At 40.2% G+C, this 18,577-nt stretch overlaps 1 pseudogene; it reads left to right on the top strand.

Moving 5' to 3' along the window:
* The first annotated feature begins 5,682 nt into the window (after positions 1 to 5,682).
* Positions 5,683 to 17,315, top strand: LOC120243668 (annotated as a pseudogene).
* The last annotated feature ends 1,262 nt before the right edge of the window (positions 17,316 to 18,577 follow it).

The following is an 18,577-nucleotide window of genomic DNA, read 5'->3' as shown; positions in this document are numbered from 1 at the left end:
CTTCAGTGGATCATTTGTATTTAGCCAGGAGACAAAGGATGATTGTGGAGGATTACAAAAGAGGTTTTACAGGTCAGGCCAACAAGTGACACACTTCAGGCTCCCCCGCATTCTATTTGGCTCAAACAGAACCACCAAACTGCAAGATCCCTAAGAGATGTTGTATACAAGGAGTTTCGGGTAGAAGAGGAGAGTACAATTATAGCTGAGGGCTCGCATTCTTGGCTACATTGTGTATCTCTGTCACAATTAGAAATGACTTTAATAGTCTGGAATGATGAACAAAATCCAAAAGCAAATAATAATAAGATATGAACAAAAATGTTACAGTTCTAAAATCCAGCTACACAAGTATCATATTCAAAGAAAGTTACAACTGTGAGAACAAGTTAGAATGACCTAGGCCAATAGCTTATAGCACAGGTGTGATGTCACCATATGCTTAAGAGAAAGAATAATGACTCAAATACCGTTATACTTCCCTCTACCCCAGAAAAGTAAAAATCTAACAGTGACATGGTAATAACAAGTTTCTTTTAGTAGCAAGCAGAGGAAACTAATTTTAGTGTTTTAACAAAATGTTAAGTACACTGAAAGGGTACTGTTGTATTTCACGGTTTTGAAGAAAGATTTTTTAATAGCCAAGACACACAAAGGGCTGAAATCATGGTGGATCTGGAACTTCAATAGCAGAAAATTGTGACTCTTTTCCATAACATTCTGTCATTAACATAATTTGGCTCGGAATACTCCCAGTCTCTGTTTCAATGTGTCTGATCTCCTGTGGAAATAATTTTATTTGGTCTATGGAACAGTCTGCTATAGTTACAGATTTAAAGTTCACCTGGTCATTTGTACTGGTTTCCTCTCTGTATTGAGGTTTTTCCAAGGGAAGGGAGAATTACTATGAATCGGATAGTTACCCAAAGAAGAGTGTACTACAGGTTGGAAGTAAAATGGTAAGATTTAAATAAAGCCCAAGAGAAGTGGGAGATGAGGTGTGATTTCAACCACACTAATTGGGTCCCATTTATTCCAATGCCGTATGCTGGGAGTACGTGATACAAAGATGAGTCAGACACACAAAACCTAATCTATCTGCTGTGCTTTGCCATCGGGTCACTGGCTGCAATTCCATATTCCAGTGCTACAGGCCAGAAGGCAGAGTTCCAGTGTTCCTGTCTTTAATAGCCATCAAATTTAGGCCCACCAGTATCTGCATTTCAAGTAGAGAAATTTGTGTGTCACGAAGAGCGTACAAATAAAACTATGGAGATTCATACAAAGGAGAAATGAGAGTAAGAGAGGAAATCATGAATGAAGCAACACTGCAGAATCTTGACAGATGGTGTACAGAAACTAATGACTATTTACCATAATTCATTTTTGTTTTCCTCCTAGGCACATAGCTGAACTACATTTCTCAGCCTCACTTGCAATTAAGCATGGCCATATGACAGAATTATAGTCAATGTAACATGAGAGAAAATCATGTCCTAGATCGTAAAGATATTTTTATATGAGTTCTTACTTGTTCTTCTCCTCTTCCAACAAACTTATGACAACCACCCAGATGCACTTTGAAGCCACATGTTGAATATGGCAGATTGGCTATCAACCTAGGTCTGGTAATGACTGTGGAGCAGAGTCTCTTTCAACAGACCAGAACCATCCTGGACAGTTAAACATTTGAGAAATTAATGTTTAATATGCTGGGGTTTTTTTCCATGTTTTGATCAATTTAACACACAGTACCCTACGCTAATGTAGAAGTTGGTATCAGAAGAGAGGAACTACAACAATAAAAATCTGAAGTATTACCCATTGGTTTCATGGATAGGAAAAGATGTGCTAGGATTAGAAAGTGAACCCCATTTGATGTAGGATCAAAACATTTGGTAAAACAACCTTTTTCAATACTTTTTAAGCTAAGACAAAGATAATATAAACCTATAGCTCTACCCGAAGTGATCGACAAGAGATAGAGTGCTGGCACCAGTGTATTACTTGGGGTTGCCAATTACCTGCTATCTTCAGCAAGAAAGAGCTCAGGTACCAAATGAATGTTCTTGCAGAACAGAGCTATGAACCAATCTGGCCCACTCATGCCAGAATGATATGTAAGAGGGAAAAACTTTTCCTGTCATATAAACTTCTGTACTTGAGTCTGTTGGTTATATCAGCATTGCTTTTACTTTAACTAGTTGGGTGGGGACGCTAGGGTTTGGTGGAGAGCGTTTGCAAAGCCACATAAGTAACTTAGGTGTACTAAGAATATGTCAAGGCATTTTGTCTAGAATTTGGCTCAAGGGCCAAATTCAGCCTGCTGACTTTTTTGTTTCAATAAAGTGTTATTGTAACATGGCCATAGTCATTCATTGATGTATTGTTTATTGTACAGTTATTGTCTATTGTACTGTTTATAACATATTCAGTAGCTATAACAGAGACCATATGGTTTGCAAAGCCAAACATATTTATTATCTGGCCCTTTACAGAAAAAGTCTGCTGACCCCTGGTCTAGGTGTGTATTGTAAATAATGTACAGAAATTGAGATAATGCCTAAGAATATTTGTTAAAGTCAATGTTGAAGGTCTTAGAAGTCAGAATGAATGGGGCGATGAGGAACTATTACAAGTATTTAAAATGTGAGTGATGTCCTTAAATGTTTCTAGAAATCACATTGTAGGATGACATTGACACAAACTAGAGTGGTCAAAGGACCATAAGCAGGCAAGTAAAGAATCTGAACCAGGTCATAAGTGGGCATAGTTGGAGAATCTATAAATATTTAGCCTGCAGCAGAGAAAATTTAAGGTGTACACTATGTAGGTATTCAAATATTAAAAGCCTGACTAGTGGGGAAAAATCCAATTTATTTGCAAATATCCAATTCAGTATCTCATCAGAAGGCAGCGCTCCTCTAAGACACTTGAGTGGAGCTAAATTGAGATTCTTTAAGAGGTCAAATCAGATAAAAACAAATCTACTCTAGAAATGCCGAGCACAAAACTATGCCATCTGTTTTTTATGTTGAAATTCCATGTTATATTCTCTCATTACTGCACTGTGTTCTGACTTGCATCATCACCACTGCCACTCCCCTGAATTTGCTTTTGCCAAGGTTACCACTAGCAGCTTTGTTGAAAAATTCATTGAATACTTTTCTGACATTTATACTATTCATGACCTGCTTAGAAATGTCTTCTTGTCACTTTCATTTTGCAACACTAACCTCGCTGTTTTCTCCCTCTTTCTGGACGTTTCACGTTACTCTCCTTCAAAGGCTTTTATTTTGTTGGCCTTCCATTATATATTAATTTCACCCAAAGTTCTGCAATGGACCCTTTCTTTATTCTACCCCATCTCATTGGCTACTGCAGCATATTTTAAAAGTAAATGCTAAAGCCAAAATGCATCATGTTTTCAAAGGGTTTTTAAGAGTTCATGAGGTTTTAGGAAAGTTTTAAGGAAAGTTCGTCCCTCTCAATGACTTTCACTGATTTTCAATTGAGTGCCCAATGGCACTGTCCTTGGTGCTGGAGATCCAACTGTGTTGGGCAGGGGGGGGGGGGGGATACATGGGTTTCTTGCTCTTGTAGAATTTTAATTCTAGTTGGAGGGCAAGAAGAGATGTAAACAAAAATTAGTAAACATGAAAATTTCAGAAGGGCCAAGTACTATAACATAAATAGGCCATGATAATTAATCAGGGAATAGCTGGGAAAATGATGAATTTGGATAAGATGGTCAAAAATAGTTTCTCTGAGTCTTGAATAAATGAGAAACGAAGACTTTTGACCTAGGACCTGGATAATAAGAAGGAACTAGTCATGTGAAGATCTTTGAGGAATAGTATTGCCACTGAATTGAATAGTGAGTCCAAAGACTTGAAGGTAGGAGATAAATGTGGCATTTCAATGGGACTGAGAGATTAGAACATAGTTAACAATGAGGAAAGTAATAATTGATGAGAATAGAAATAATGGGAGCCAGAGTATTCTGTGCCTTGTGGGCTATGATGCAAAGTTTGAATTATCTATAAATGCATGAAAAGCCATCGGGAGAGTTTTTAGCATGGTGGTGACATGATATCACATTACCTGTATTTTTCTATTTGTCAAATGGTACAAATTATATAACTTTTTAGTTTGCTGCAAGGAAATTTAGATCCACAGTAAATTCTTGACCACAGGATATGGATTAGCTTATGACTTCATGTATATTTATTATCTTATTCTTTTTTATTTCTGTTACAATTTTTAATATGTTAGCTTCTATTGAAAAATGCCTCAAAGTATTTTTGAAGAGCTGATAATATGAATCATATAATATACTCTGACTTGACATAAGAGCATTGGACTTGGATTTGGTAACCTGCATCCTATGCCAGTTCTAACACTAAATTATTCATGTGAATTTAGGATAATAATTCAAACTGTTGGGGCCTTAATACCCTCATCTCCAAATGAGAAAATTAATATTTCTTATTTCTGTGCTTCTTAGGAATATTGTGTGGAGAAGATTGTGACTGTATACATAGACAGATAGCTGTAGAACTATATATACTCAGTACATATTTCTTAAACTTCTTCTATGGGGCAAAAATTAGATATTAAAATTTGGGGATTCAAGATGTACTTTTATAAGAAGAATCTGGATAAAGTTATGTTAAACATATAGCACCAAACATGTTTCATCCATGTATATTTCATATGGAAAGGGAAATATTGTACATCTTCTCAAGTGTATGATCCTCCTTAGATTTTTTTCAGTAAAGATGTTGAATCTCTTGACAAACATATGAGATTTGAATAAGGAACAGTTTAAGTTCAATGCTAAAATTAGGAGAAAAGTTTGAACAAGTTCCCTGTATGCATCCTCATCAGAATTACTGCTAATGGCTATGTGCAGTTTAGCTGATGAATTATTCAGTTTGATATCAATCTCGTCTGTTGCCACAGACTTTTGAAACAAAGAATGCTTTGCACTTCTTAAGAATATACCTTTAGGTAACAATGGAAATATTACTTGACATCCACAGCTCATGCTTTTAAAAATTATTTAAAGTTTAAGTAAATTGCATAAGAGGGGTTTAATTCGTATACCTTTTGAATAATTTATTTTATCTTTTCATCAAGCTCTTGTGTGTGTGTGTGTGTTGCTATGAAATACTGTTCAGCTCCATGTGCACATTATTTTTACCCTAGATAGGACTTTGTAAATATTAAGATAAGGCTGACTTTGTAAATATTTACATGATGCACGTGGCTCATGAGAAGACTCCTTAGAACTCAAGTGCTCTGTGAACCACATTTTGGAAACCAAGGAATTATAGAAAGCTATTACCTACACACTGATCCCAGCCATCAGAACTGTAATGTGTGCATTGATTGCTATCTTTCCATTTTGTCCATATCAAAATTTAAGTGCCTGTTTGTGGCATTGTAGAACTTAAGAAATCTGCTCTCATCCTACCTCTTACACTTCCATAGCATGGCTTTGGTCTTCCCATCTATACTTGTCTCCATCAATAACCACTTCTTGCCAGCTTTAATACTACGTACCATTGAAGACTCAGTCTTTTCTACTATCATTTCACATGTCTGGAATAGTTACAAATAGTCCTTCCTCTGCACTGACTCAGAGCTTTGCCAACTGGTTATTTATTAAATGCATCCATGGGCATCACTAGAAATAGTTGCGGCCCTGGGGAAACAACCAGTGAAGGCTGCCTGGGAAAATCACTTGTAGAAGGAAGCCACTCCCTAGGTAGGTATCTTTCATAGGATCCCTGGGTAGCCAGAAGACGTGAAAGTGCAGCATCCGTGCTGTCACTCCAAATAAGTGGGGCATAGTACAACCACCCACAATGCCCTGCCCAAGAAATAGGCCTGTTTCAATTACTATACATTCTCCAAAGATTGAAACTGTATTATTTATCTTCATATGTCAAGTCCTCTGCATATTAAATGGTACAAATGAGGCTTCCCTATGTACTTGTTGAAATGAATTGTGATAGAATTCTGAGACATTGCATACCATTTGTATGCTTTTCATAACATCACTGTTCTTTCTTTTGTCACAGAAATAAAATAAACCAGGTATTTCTGACTAGGTAGACTAAACGAGAGAAGTTTGAAAATTCTCATAAAGTGGTTGGAATGTATTTTTATAAAGCAATTAAGTGTGCAGGCAAAAACGATAGTGCTATACTCACTGTTAGAATATCAGTCATTGAAGACGCTTTAGAGCCCAGTTTTATAAAGTGCAGATTTATGTTGGGGCAGATGTAGATTCAGGTGCTAGCTTCACCATTTACAGGCTGTGTGACCTGGACTAAAAGTCCTGCTTCCTTAGCTGCTGTATAATGGACACACTAATAGTATCTGGCCATGAATATTTAACCAAGATACTGCATATAAAATACCAAGCACTGTAAGACTTAGGAGTCATTGTTGCTTTCTAGCTATTAGAGGAAAATGAGGTAGAGGGTAAATTGCTAGGTTAGAAAACTTATTTAAGTCCACCTTCACATTTAGCATCTCATTCCTAGAAAAGTTCTTACAGTATGGGCTGGGCAAGCAGAATCATGATCAATTTGACCACTACTGCCGACTACTTCTTACAACAGGCCCCATACATGCTCTGTTCTGTTCCCACATCCCATGCCCAACTTCAGCGGTCAGGGATCTCTTTTTCTTTCCCTTTTCCTCTTTGTTATGTTGGCCGAGTCCTAGTCTTCCTTGTACTCTTTAATCCTCTAAAGCCTTAAAGAATGTAAATTAGGGGCGCCTGGGTGGCTTAGTCGGTTAAGCGTCCGACTTTCGCTTGGGTCATGATCTCGCTGTTCGTGGGTTCGAGCCCCGTGTCGGGCTCTGTGCTGACTGCCAGCTCAGAGCCTGGAGCCTGTTTCAGTCTGTGACTCCCTCTCTCTCTGACCCTCCCGTGCTCATGCTGTCTCTATCTCTCTCCTAGAAATAAATAAAAGATTAAAAAAAAATTTTTAAAAAAAAAAAAAGAATGTAAATTAACCCACCTTGTTTTTTCATCTGCAAAACAAAGATAATAACCTTCCCACCGCCTGTGCTCAAACAAACATGGTGAGAATTAATGAAATAAAGCCGAGACAGGTTCTGAGATTAAAAAAAAAAAAAAAGTCTAAGAAATGTCAAAGTACATTAAGTTCATTCGAAGAAATAAAGTTTAAAAAGCATAAGAATAGAGTTTGATGGGTAGCGGGAGCTGAGAGCAGAACCCAGAGAGCCCTGAGCAGCCCCATGGCCTTGGCTCAGTTACCATCACACCTGGGGAGGAGCAGTTGCGGAGGCAGCCGGCCCCAGGCATCATCACCTTAACCCTGAGCAGAAAGGCCTACACCCAGCAGCTGCCCACACCCTTAGCACTGCCGACACCCACTGAGACTCAGCCAGGCACCATGCTCAGCAGCCAAGGGAGTGGAGACAGTAGGCCTCACATCTGAGGTGCCTGCTGGGGGGACAAGAATGTCATCTCAACAAAGGGTTTGGGAAAATGGTTCCGTGTAAGGTTTCATCAACATGAATGACACCGAAGAAGATAAAGAAGTGCCATAAAGAAAAATTACCCCAGAAAGTATCTCAGAGTGTAGGAGATGGAGAGACTGTGGAGTTTGATGCTGAAGGAGAAAAGGATGCGGAGGCAGCGAATGTTACAGGCCAGGCTGGAGCTCCAGTGCAAGGCAGTGAATACGCAGTGGGCTGTAGCCATTACGGGCACTATCCACATGGCAGGGGTCCTCTACAAGATTCCCAGCAGAATTACCAGAATAGTGAGTATGAGGAAAAGAGCAAGGCATCTGAGAGTGCTCCCGTAGGCCAGGCCCTAACAGTGCCATGCCTACTGCAGGCGATGGTTCCTACCTTACTACATGTGGAGACCTCGTGGATGTGGACAATGGCCTTCCAACCCTCCTGTGCAGGGAGAGGTGATGGAGGGTGTTCACAACCAGGGTGCAAGAGAACAAGGTAGACCAGTGAGACAGAATATGTTTCAGGGTTGTTGACTCACGGGCTCCTCCTTGCCAAAGACAGCTTAGAGAGGACAGCTGTGAAGAAGATAAGGAAGATCAAGGAGATGAGACCAAAGTTGAGCAGTCACCTCAACTTCTGCCGCAATTTCAATTACCAGCACAGATGCCCCCAAAACCCTAAAGCACAAAATGGCAAAGAGACAAAAGCAGCCGATCCACCAGCCAAGAATCTGTCCTCTTCTGAGGCTGAGTAAACGCTGTCTTACTGTCTCTACCATCATCCGGTTTAGTCATCCAACCAGAAGAAATGAATATGAAATTCCAGCTATAAGAAATGAACAAAAGATTGGACCTGAAGACCTTAAGTGCTTGCTTCTTGCCCACTGACCAGATAAATGGGCCTATCTGCATTATCTATGTACATGGAGTTTTGTTATTTTTGCCTAAAGAGGTCTCTTTTTGGTAAGGCTGTTTTTTCCTCAATATACCTTTAAATGTTTTAAAATTGTTTCATACCTGATCAAGTTGAGATCTTTAGGAACCTCATTTTTAATTTGTAATAAAAGTTTATAGCTTTATTTTTTTCCCAAAAAAAGTCAACAAATGGCAAGCACCTGTTAATAAAGGTTTTAAATAATAATAAAAAATAAGAGTATCAACATGACAGCATTGATATGGTGAATTTCTTGTCAGAAAAATTACTTTGTCTCTCTAGATACAAAGTAAAAACTGCATGTCTTAATTCACCCAATTTTAGTCAGAAATCAACACATCACCAACTATTTGAGTTGGATGGGGACTTTGAGATCACGTCCTTCAGCTCTACTCTATTGACATGAAAACTGAGGCCCCATTAAGGGAAGTGACCACCCTAAATTCATGCAGCGGTTTAGTGGAAGTGCCAGGTAAACTCCCGTTATGTACTTATGAAACAAGACAAAAAATATACTTTGTCAAGTTTACGCTAGGTGATTGCCATGACTCAAAATTTCCCAATGGGATCCTTGTGATGTTAGCGCAGTGTTTCAAGAACAGTATTTTATCAAGAATCCCAAAATGTAGGACAGAGAAACAGACCTGATGTCTCATCTCCTCCACCACTCTCAAGATATCAACACAGAACAAGAGCTGCTTTTAATCAACCTCAGAATAGAGGACAATATAGTGATGATTTTCAGCAGCATAATCTGGACCAAAGAAGGTTCTGGTTACCAAGCAAAGACTGAAACAAAACTTATTGCAAGGTACCAAAGGCAGAACCTCATTGTTCTCAGTCAATGACAATTACATAATATTTAGGATCCCTTTTGTCTCCTCAATGATCTGTGGCTTTGGTTTAGCATGAAAGTGAAAGGCTAATGGAACTATTAATCTTCATTACCCTAATAGGACTTTGAGGACTATTAGGGTAATGAAGATAGAAACCATTCCAGATTCTTCACGTCATTATGGTCATTGATGACCTGAGAAGCAGTATTAGCCTGTCTCCACATCAGTGCTTATTTTCAACCCTAAAAATGGAGGGGATTTTCTGAAGGCAGGGGGTGATGGCCTTGAAATTGAGACTGATGTTAACTAGAGATCTGACACTCTAGCCTAAAACTTGCAGCAGAAACATGTCTTTCAAGATACTCAAAACACACGCCAAAATGCCTAACAGATATGCCGCAAAGAGAACACATATTTTGGAAGAAACCCATTGGTAAACATTTAAAATATATTTAGAAACTCAACTGATGAAATTCTTTGCATTCAAATCTGATTACAAGTAAAGACAAGACTTAAACCTCAAAAACAAAACAAAAATTTGGGCACTAATTGAGGAAAAGAGTAATCATCTCTCACTATCAGTGATGAATATAATTGGGACAGAGTACTGCCAAAATCTTACAAAAATACTGAGCCTTGCCCCCCCACCCTCTTTCCCACTGCCACCAATTTTGGCTATAAGAGATATTTCTTCACCGAGACCCGTGGCAACTATCACTTGATTCTAGATCACTATTCACATGATTCTTCAGATCCATAATAATCTGCTTCCTGTGGCCCTCATAATGAGCCTCAGCTGGCCCCTGAGTAATGAAAGACATTGTGGGTTTCAAGTTTGGTTATACACTGATATCTGAGGAGCTTTTAAAAAGTCACAATGGCTCAGCTCTACCCCAGACCAATTAAATGAAAACCTGACTATAGGACCAGGCATGAGCGTTTTTGAAAGCTCTTCAGGTGATTGTGATATGTATCCAGAGTAGAGAATCTCTAAAACAGGCTCCTGTGGCTGCAGATACTTGGAGGAATATCCTTGTTCCCCATCATCTCCAACCACACCTACCCCAAAACTTGAACCAAAAAGTCTATGGAGGTCTCCAAAGTGCATAGTACCTTTTTCTATTTTTTTTTTATCGTTCTGCCACCATTAGTACCAAATGAGCAAGAACAACTGAGTGGTCACAAGACAAAGACCAGGACATAGACTCAAACACATGGAATATACCCAGTGCTAGAGCAGATGCATATGGACGGAAGCCAAAACTTTCTCCAAAAGTGACAGCTTGGGGCAGATTTGAGAGTCATCCAGGTTTGGTTAATAGGACAACTAGAGGAGCTCACAGATGATGATAAGTCCCCTCCATCTCTAGGGAACAAAGTCAGGGACAGGATTATGATGAGGCAACTGAGGCACTCAACCCAGGCACAAAGTTGGAGGAGCCATCAAAAAAACTCAGTAAATTGAGATGCACATGGTTTTGATGAACTATTTTAAGAATTCTAAATCAATGAAAAAATCCATGATGAACAAAATTTTAAATCAATATAGGATCCAATCCTGCACTTGCATAATTCATTTCCCTCATCCTAACCCAGGCCCTGTCAGATACTGTCACCCTAGTCCTGGCTCTGGGACAAATTCCATCCAGGACCCAATCCACCTATAACCCAGAAGAGGAAGATACTCCTATTCAGGAGAAAGGTGATGGGACTCCTACCCAATTTTTTTTTTTTTTTTTTTTTGTGAGATGACTAGGCATGAAATAAATTATACCTTAAGCTTCTTACCTATAACAGGTCAGGAAAGTAACCCTGCTTTATCTCAAAATAAATCTTATGAAATTTCACCAATATAAATTAAAAAGCTGTAAATGAGAAGAAAGGATGACAGACCCCAGAAAAGGAATTTTTCCTAAATCCCTGCTCGGTGTATTGGAGAGGAGTGGAAGAATGGGATGAAATGGATAGAAGGAGGCAGCTATTGGTCTGTTGCTTGACTTTGCAGTTGAAACTCTTGACATCTCTGTCCCCAGATCGATCATTCCTAAAATGATTCTCTGGTGGTTAAATTTCATGCATCCAGCAGATTTGGGAGAGAGGTAGCGATGGAAAATTTCCAAGTTCTCCCTATGGGGTACTCATTAAAATAAGAGACTTAAGAATGAACAAATGAGTGAATGGATGAATGGGTGGGCACCTGCTGTCTCTGCATTAGAATAAAATCTGTTCTCTACATTTTCAAGGTCAAATAAAAAGATATGGTGGAGTTCACAGAAAGAACCTGGCCTATCAATTCAGTGATGATTATTGCTCAAAAAAATGTTATATGAAATAAAATTGCACTATCAAGAAAAATGTTAACAGTAGATACATATGGAGAAAAGGAATTTTTGCTTTATATACTTACTACATGGTTGGAAACTTTAAGAGCATCTATTATTTTATGATTAAAACGATTCAGATATTAATAAGAAAATGGAGATGCTGGTTTAACAAGTAGGGACTAAAAAGTCGTGGCCATATACATCAAGACATAGAAATTACAATGATAAAATAAACATTGAATATTATTTAAAAATAAAATTAAACAATAGTGATATGCCATTTGTCATATAGTAAATATGACAAATATTTATAAAAAATAAATAAACCATAGTGATGCTCACTGGTAGCAAGGCATTTTGAAACAAGCATCAAGTATTGCTGTTACAACTAGAAATTAGTACAAATTTCGTGAATTTATGGAAAGAAACCGTAATGCATAGCAACCTTCAAAAATTCTCAAGCATTATGACATAGAAATTATACTTTGAGGACTATATCAAAAAGAAAATCAGAAATAGGGATATACATCAGTGAATGAAGATGGTCCTCCCAGAATTACTGTATAATAAGAAAAAGCTGAGAAAAAAAATGGAAAGATTTAACTGTAGGGGAATGGGATAAAAGAAATTATAGCACATTTGTGTGATCACGTCAAGTGTCGGGCTTAAATTTTATTTGGGACAATATGGGGAAATGTCGATCATGTGTAAATGGGAATAAAGCAGAATCCAGAATTGTATATCCACTTTTAGTATGTGTGCTGCCACAACGAGCTCGAGAACCATATATCCAATTTACTCTAAAAGAAAGACTGGAGGGGAGCCTGACTGGCTCAGTTTGTAGAGTGTGTGACTCTTGATCTCAGGGTTGTGAGTTTGAGTCTCACGTTGGGTGTAGAGATTGCTTAACAATAAAATAATTTAAAAAAATGTTAATGTTTATTCATTTTGGAGAGACAGAGAGAGACGGAGCGTGAGTGGGGAAGGGGTAGAGAAAGAGGAAGATACAGAATCTGAAGACAGGCTCCAGGCTCTGAGTTGTCAGCACAGAGCCCGATGCAGGGCTCGAACTCATGGACTGCGAGATCATGAGCTGAGCTGAAGTCGGACACTGAGCCACCCAAGTGCCCCTAAAAATAAAATCTTTGACACGAAAAAAAGCAAGAGTGGAAAATAGTGACCCATGGTAAAAGAGTTGTTATCTCTGATAGTATAAATATATATTCCAAAGTGTCAACAATGAGCTTATTTAATTTTTATAATCAAACATGTAAATAATATATACTTTTTTTTTAAGTTTATTTATTTTTGAGAGAGAGACACACAGAGAGAGAGTGTGTGAGAGAGGGATAGATGGAGAGAGGGAGGGAGAGAGAATCCTAAACAGTCTCCAAATATCAGCACAGAGCCTGATGCGGGGCTCAAACTCATAACTGTGAGATCATGATCTGAGCTGAAATCAAGAGTCGTCCGGACACTCAACCAAATGAGTCACCCAGGTACCCCTGAATAAAATATAATTTAATTAGATCCTCATAAAGGAATGGATTCCTAGATTATTATACCTCTGTCCTTGTTCTTTCCATACACCCTACTTTGCCCATGAAAATGCCTTCTGAATTTTGGATTTACTGCCTCTCTGAAAGATAAAATATAAAACCTTAGCTGAACTATTATCTATGCTATTCTCCAATATCCTTTATCAAAATTACATCCACATGCTATAACATACAATCTTTTTTTTAAGGTAAAATAGTTTTATTCAGGCAGAGTTTTCTTTTGTTAGATAGGGACACAATTTATTCAGTAAGAAGTGTTTTTTAGGGTGCCTGGGTGACTCAGTCAGTTAAGTGTCCAACTTCAGCTCAGATCATGATGTCATGCTCCTGAGTTTGAGCCCCGCATCAGGCTCTGTGCTGACAGCTCAGAGCCTGGAGCCTGCTTCAGATTCCCTGTCTCCCTCTCTCTCTCTGCCCCTCCTCCACTTGCACTTTGTCTCTCTCAAAAATAAATAGTCAACAAATTTTAAAAATCAAAGTAAGTCTTTTTTGAGCATCTATCATGTGCCTTGTACTATGGCAATGGGCATTTAATGGTGAACATGGCACACTTAACTCTTGAAATATGCAATCCTAAAGTCTATTCAAGGAGATAGATAGAGAAAAACACAGGCATAAATGAATATTGAAAAACAGGATGTTCAGAGAGAATCAGCCATGAGCTGTGGAGGTGGGGGAAACCTGCTTTAGTACTTTCTTTACACTGGTGGCCGAGAAGGGCATCTGCGAATGAATGGCATTGGTACTGAGCCCTGGATGACAAATGGAAGTCTACCATGCGAAGATCCAAGGAGAGACCGTTGCATGAAAAAGAACTGCTAATGCAAAGAGACCCTGAGCTAAGAAAGTGGTTGCACCCTATCAAGGAATTCAATACTGGCTTGGCGACTGAGCTCTGGGGAAGAGGGTACAGATGCGGTTGGAAAAGAGACGTAAGGGCCAGATCACGGAGGTCCTGGTAGCACATGTCAGGAACTGGAGTTTCGTGGCAAAATTGGGAGGGAACCACTGGAAGTTTTTTTACCATATTGAAAAAATTCAGTTTATTCTTTTTAAGTCATTTTGTCCCTCATAGGGTGGGTGAATTGTAGCAGGACAAGAGAGAGAAAAGAGATTGTTTAGGATGCTCTTGCAATGACCCAAGTGTGATATGATCACAGCTTGGACTAAGGTATAGAAATGGAAATGAAAGAAGTGGATGGATTTAAGGTACAGTTTGGAGGGAAATCCAGCAGTGCCTGCTGATGGAACAGAAGTAACTGGGGCCAGTTTGGGGGTGAGTGGGGAGTCAATGTGCCCTCAGCTATCTACTTGGCGTGTCATGGTGGCTTACCTGGTAAAGTGATCCAAGCCTTCATTCCTTAATTTTTTATTGATTTATTTTTGAGAGACAGAGCATTAGCAGAGAGAGAGGGAGACAGACGATCTGAAGCAGGCTCCAGGCTCTGAGCTGTTTGTCAGCACAGAGCCTGAGGTGGGGTTTGAACTCAGAAACCATGAGACCATGACTTGAGCTGAAGTCGGATGCTCAACCAACTGAGCCACCCAGGCACCCCCAAATCTTCATTCTTGAGCACTTGGAGAACTTTTCAATCTGGGATTGCTGCACTTGTCCATTCGTAGTGACAAGGGGGCAAGAGAGTACCAGGAAGTACCAGGAGATACCAGGAGACCACCCAGGACCCACACATGCTCCTCATGGCCCCAGTGGAAGAAAGAAGCCCTGCCTAAGCCTGGTGATCAGGACCAGTTATACATACATGCCAGTATCTGGCTGCTCCTCTCACCTACGGGTCCTTGGACATAGGGAATACAAAAGGCCCTGGGGGCAGCCATAACTTGCCATTACTTATGTCCCCTGGCAAGAGTGGGGCCTCTTTGTGAACTAGACTTTCCATCCCTGCAGAGCCCAGGACTGTGAGGGCAGGCAACACAAAATCCGCCATTGGGTTACTGGGAGTGGCAGTGTGGGGCCACTTCTGCTGCCCATCCTTGGTTCCCAGGCACATGCACCTTCATAAGGGAGACACAGTGCCATATAGAGCCCTCTGATTTAACAAATATACTCTTTTTAAAAAGGTTTTATTTATTTTTGAGAGAGAGAGAGAGAGAGAGAGAACAGGGGAGGGGCAGAGAGAGAGGGAGACAGAGGATCTAAAGCAGGCTCCGGGCTAAGAGTGGAGAGCCCCATGTGGGGCTTGAACTCATGAACTGTGAGATTATGACCTGAGCCAAAGTTAGATACTTAACCAACTGAGCCACCCAGGTGCCCCAATAAATACACTCTTATACACTGCATCTCAAAGGATGACCTCCCATCCTTTCAATGTATGGATTTTAACCTGGCACTTGGGTTGCATCTTTAGAAGATAGTTGCAGTGTTCTGCGAGTCCAGCTGCTACTGCATGGTATGGTACTTGATACGGCTAGGGGAACCCCACTCCTGCACCTGCTTTTCTGTGACGTGGGTCCTCTGGTTAGATGCTATGTCATGTGGCCTACAGACTAGGAATTCCATAAGCCCACAGATAGCATCACTGACGAAGGCTCTACAAGCAGGAAGAACGAACTTATGTCTGGATGAGTCTCTATCCCTGTGAAAATGAAATGCTGGCCCTTCCAGAATAGGCAGCCCAGTGTAGTCACCGGTGTCACCGTGGGGCCAGTTGGTCTCCTGTGGGACGGTGTCACACCAGGGGCTCAGCATTGGTCAGGGTTGCTGACAGTTTGGACGTTCAGAAGTAGCAATAGCTAGATGAGTGGAAGTCCATGGTGCTGGGCCCACATAGAGCCTCCCTCTCTGTCACTATGGACACCCCATTCATATGCTCATTATGGCTTTCTGGGATGGCTGATGAGAAAAACTGGCAACGTCAACTGACTGAGTCTTTCTGTCAACATGGTTTCGGTGCTTCTCTGTGATGAATGCTTTCTGGTGAGTACTGACATGTGATATAAATGTTTTCACACTTCATGCCCACTCCCATATGTCAATCCACATGCCTCTTCCTTAGATCTCTTTGTCTTTGCCTTCCAGTCTTTGTCTTTTCAAGCCCTAGATTAGAAGTCCAGGCCATTGACCACTGCCCAGGAATCTATTATTTTTCTCACCTCACGCTCTTTCTCCCTCTACAAGAAATAGATAACCAGGTGCACTACTTGCAGCTCTTGCCATTGGGAAGATTTTGCTCCCCACTGTCTTATAAGGTTACCCCTGAATGTGACTATAATGCAGCCAGTGTCTATTTTTGCTTTGCATTCCCACAACATGCTGATCCATCCATACATCGAGTTCAGGGTTTTTCCTCTTTTTCCAGTCAGTCACACAGGAACCCCCAGATGTCCATAGGTGCAAGCCTTGAAAGGGCTCTGGTGCAACTTTTTGGTAACAAGAGTTCTAGGCTTCCAGCTCATGAAGTTTACGGGCACCCTCTTGTCTTGCTTAGGTTCAATTCGAGATGTGCATTTCCATTTCAGGAGAGACTGCTGTTAGGCATGCCTGACTGTATAACTCAGTGCATCCAACAGATGATATAGTTGTGGATGCATGTTTACTTGACACTTGGTGAAATGTTGTCTTTCTACTACAGCACAGTAATACTTAAGAAGTTGTTTCATATAAGTCATATAATGTCTGCTATGAATGACATAGCTTTGATACAGAATCCCAAGGACTTATACTGTGAGTATTCCACTGGAGCATATGCTCCAAACTGGATTCTTTTCCAACACTATAGGGTTTAATGAATTCTATGGTCCATGCGACAAAGATGATGGAATTGTGGCTTGGACCTGCTCCCATTGCCTTTTCCTCCTTGGGCCCTAAAAAACTGATGGATTTCTATGGCAGCAGGTATATAGGGTGGAGCAATATTTCCAGGTATGGAATTCTAAGCCTCCAGAATCCAAAGATGGCTACCAGATGCTATGCTTCCTTCTTTGTGATGAGGGATTCATGATAGATATAGCAATGTGTCTTTTGATTGGAAGGGAATATCCCACCATGCCCCTGACTACTGGAAACCTAATAATTTCACTGAAGTTTCAGGTCCCAGTAACTTAATAGGCTTTATCTTCTACCTTCTGGAATGTGTCTTTTTTTTTTTTTTTTTTTTTTTCTGAGAGAGAGAGACAGCATGAGCCAGGGAGGGTCAGAGAGAGAGGGAGACACAGAATCTGAAAAGGCTCCAGGCTCTGAGCTAGCTGTCAGCACAGAGTCCAATGTGGGGCTCAAGCCCACGAACTGTGAGATCATGACGTGAGCCGAAGTCGGACGCTTAACCAACGAGCCACTCAGGCGCCCCATGGAATGTGTCTTAACAAGGCACTTTAGATGTCACTTTTGCCTGCCCTGTCAAGCCAGCACAATGTGATCAATGCAATGGATCAGTGAATGAAGTTGTCCAGGTGGTCCAGAGATTTCCAGACTGTATTATGACAGAGGGGAAGAAAGTTAATATAGTCATGACACATTATAAATGAATACTATTGATCGCACATGAAAGAACTATTTCTCATGCTCTTTGCTAATTAGAATGGAAAAGAATGCAATCACTAAATCACTGATCACATGCAATGCTCCAGAGGGCTTATTACTATGCCCTAGCAGTGATACCATGTATAGCACGGTATCTGCAATCAGGATTGTTACTTCTTTAACACTGTGGTAGTATACAGTCATTCTCTAGGATCCATCCATCTTCCACGGGGTCCAAATTGGAAACTTAGAGATGTAAGGACTACCACTCTTATATCCTTTAAATATTTAACGGTGACACTGATCTCCACCATTCCCTCCCTCATGATGATATTGTTTTGATTTAGTATCATTTTCAGGTAGTTTCAGAGGTTTCATTTGGTCTTCCTTAGTATGATACTTCTTATTTCACAGACCAAAGGGCCAATGTGAGGTTCATCCCACCTTTCAAGTGGAACCTGGAGAAATGACCCCTGGGTATGTTTATAGCCCAGTGAGCCCAATGTGAGCTGCACTTTAGCCAGTACTCCATTTAGCACCTGGCTTCTAAGTTACCACTTCAGTGGGAGAGGGGAGTGTGAAGACACTGTGAGTCCCTCGTATCAATGTCAACTATGATTAATAGTCTTCGACATGTCTTATTATTCCCCTTTCCTCACTGTACAGTCACCTAAGTCAATGACCCACAGTCTTTTCAGGGGAAGGACTTTGGGAATCATCATGGAATACACTTGCTCTGGTGTTTAAGAGGTCTTCTTCTTAGAGACGTGGCCATCTTTTCAGCCATGGATTCCAGATCTGAAAACTCATTCAGGTCTAAGAATTGAGCAAGAGACATGACTTTTTATTGTGTCAACCACCCTCTGCCTTTTGCTTCTCCATCTTATTTGTTATTTTTACTTGTAGATTTTAAGTGGCAACCTCGTTGGTTGCTTT

Source organism: Hyaena hyaena, unplaced genomic scaffold (assembly GCF_003009895.1).
Source record: "Hyaena hyaena isolate Hyena2069 unplaced genomic scaffold, ASM300989v1 scaffold_351, whole genome shotgun sequence".
NCBI classification, from domain to species: domain Eukaryota; kingdom Metazoa; phylum Chordata; class Mammalia; order Carnivora; family Hyaenidae; genus Hyaena; species Hyaena hyaena.
This window is presented reverse-complemented; position numbering and strand designations above follow the sequence as displayed.